Raw genomic sequence first — 3,225 nt, forward strand, 5'->3', positions numbered from 1 at the left:
ATATAGCTATATAAACCCTTTATTTGATGTTTGAAAACTGTTATTCAGAGCTCCAGCAGAATCTTGGAAAACGTCATTCTCTCAGTCTGAGAACATCAGTTTGAGACAATATTTCAGGTTAAACATAACTTTTGAAAACAGCTTCGAATAAGTGTTTCTCTTGTTTATTTCAGATGCAAATTGATATATATATATAGCTATATAAACCCTTTATTTGATGTTTGAAAACTGTTATTCAGAGCTCCAGCAGAATCTTGGAAAACGTCATTCTCTCAGTCTGAGAACATCAGTTTGAGACAGTATTTCATGTTAAACATAACTTTTGAAAACAGCTTCGAATAAGTGTTTCTCTTGTTTATTTCAGATGCAAATTGATATATATAGCTATATAAACCCTTTATTTGATGTTAGAAAACTGCTATTCAGAACCTCAGCAGAATCTTGGAAAACGTCATTCTCTCAGTCTGAGAAGATCAGTTTGAGACAATATTTCAGGTTAAACATAACTTTTGAAAACAGCTTCGAATAAATGTTCCTCTTGTTTATTTCAGATGCAAATTGTTATATATAGCTATATAAACCCTTTATTTGATGTTTGAAAACTGCTATTCAGAGCTCCAGCAGAATCTTAGAAAACGTCATTCTCTCAGTCTGAGAACATCAGTTTGAGACAATATTTCAGGTTAAACATAACTTTTGAAAACAGCTTCGAATAAGTGTTTCTATTGTTTATTTCAGATGCAAATTGATATATATAGCTATATAAACCCTTTATTTGATGTTTGAAAACTGCTATTCAGAGCTCCAGCAGAATCTTAGAAAAGGTCATTCTCTCAGTCTGAGAACATCAATTTGAGACAATATTTCAGGTTAAACATAACTTTTGAAAACAGCTTGGAATAAATGTTTCTCTTGTTTATTTCAGGTGCAAATTGATATATATAGCTATATAAACCCTTTATTTGATGTTTGAAAACTGCTATTCAGAGCTCCAGCAGAATCTTAGAAAACGTCATTCTCTCAGTCTAAGAACATCAGTTTGAGACAGAATTTCATGTTAAACATAACTTTTGAAAACAGCTTCGAATAAGTGTTTCTCTTGTTTATTTCAGATGCAAATTGATATATATAGCTATATAAACCCTTTATTTGATGTTAGAAAACTGCTATTCAGAACCTCAGCAGAATCTTGGAAAACGTCATTCTCTCAGTCTGAGAAGATCAGTTTGAGACAATATTTCAGGTTAAACATAACTTTTGAAAACAGCTTCGAATAAATGTTTCTCTTGTTTATTTCAGATAGAAATTGTTATATATAGCTATATAAACCCTTTATTTGATGTTTGAAAACTGCTATTCAGAGCTCCAGCAGAATCTTAGAAAACGTCATTCCCTCAGTCTGAGAACATCAGTTTGAGACAATATTTCAGGTTAAACATAACTTTTGAAAACAGCTTTGAATAAGTTTTTCTCTTGTTTATTTCAGATGCAAATTGATATATATAGCTATATAAACCCATTATTTGATGTTTGAAAACTGCTATTCAGAGCTCCAGCAGAATCTTAGAAAACGTCATTCTCTCAGTCTGAGAACATCAGTTTGAGACAATATTTCAGGTTAAACATAACTTTTGAAAACAGCTTCGAATAAGTGTTTCTCTTGTTTATTTCAGATGCAAATTGATATATATAGCTATATAAACCCTTTATTTGATGTTTGAAAACTGCTATTCAGAGCTCCAGCAGAATCTTAGAATACGTCATTCTCTCAGTCTGAGAACATCAGTTTGAGACAATATTTCAGGTTAAACATTACTTTTGAAAACAGCTTCGAATAAGTGTTTCTCTTGTTTATTTCAGATGCAAATTGATATATATAGCTATATAAACCCTTTATTTGATGTTTGAAAACTGCTATTCAGAGCTCCAGCAGAATCTTGGAAAACGTCATTCTCTCAGTCTGAGAACATCAGTTTGAGACAATATTTCAGGTTAAACATAACTTTTGAAAACAGCTTCGAATAAGTGTTTCTCTTGTTTATTTCAGATGCAAATTGATATATATAGCTATATAAACCCTTTATTTGATGTTTGAAAACTGCTATTCAGAGCTCCAGCAGAATCTTGGAAAACGTCATTCTCTCAGTCTGAGAACATCAGTTTGAGACAATATTTCAGGTTAAACATAACTTTTGAAAACAGCTTCGAATAAGTGTTTCTCTTGTTTATTTCAGATGCAAATTGATATATATAGCTATATAAACCCTTTATTTGATGTTTGAAAACTGTTATTCAGAGCTCCAGCAGAATCTTGGAAAACGTCATTCTCTCAGTCTGAGAACATCAGTTTGAGCGGTAATTTCATGTTAAACATAACTTTTGAAAACAGCTTCGAATAAGTTTTTCTCTTGTTTATTTCAGATGCAAATTGATATATATATATAGCTATATAAACCCTTTATTTGATGTTTGAAAACTGCTATACAGAGCTCCAGCAGAATCTTAGAAAACGTCATTCTCTCAGTCTGAGAACATCAGTTTGAGACAATATTTCAGGTTAAACATAACTTTTGAAAACAGCTTCGAATAAGTGTTTCTCTTGTTTATTTCAGATGCAAATTGATATATATAGCTATATAAACCCTTTATTTGATGTTAGAAAACTGTTATTCAGAGCTCCAGCAGAATCTTAGAAAACGTCATTCTCTCAGTCTGAGAACATCAGTTTGAGACAATATTTCAGGTTAAACATAACTTTTGAAAACAGCTTCGAATAAGTGTTTCTCTTGTTTATTTCAGATGCAAATTGATATATATAGCTATATAAACCCTTTATTTGATGTTTGAAAACTGCTATTCAGAGCTCCAGCAGAATCTTAGAAAACATCATTCTCTCAGTCTGAGAACATCAGTTTGAGACAATATTTCAGGTTAAACATAACTTTTGAAAACAGCTTTGAATAAGTGTTTCTTATGTTTATTACAGGTAATAATCTATGTATGTAGCTATATAAACCCTTCATTTGATGTTTGAACACTGTTATTCAGAGCTCCAGCAGCATCTTAGAAAACGTCATTCTCTCAGTTTTAAAACATCAGTTTGAGACAATATTTCATGTTAAACATAACTTTTGAAAACAGCTTAGAATAAGTGTTTATTATGTTATGTTTATTACAGGTATTAATTGATGTATGTAGCTATATAAACCCTTTATTTGAAGTTTG

The sequence above is a fragment of the Callionymus lyra genome, unplaced genomic scaffold (assembly GCF_982586985.1).
Source record: "Callionymus lyra unplaced genomic scaffold, fCalLyr1.hap1.1 HAP1_SCAFFOLD_26, whole genome shotgun sequence".
NCBI classification, from domain to species: Eukaryota; Metazoa; Chordata; class Actinopteri; order Syngnathiformes; family Callionymidae; genus Callionymus; species Callionymus lyra.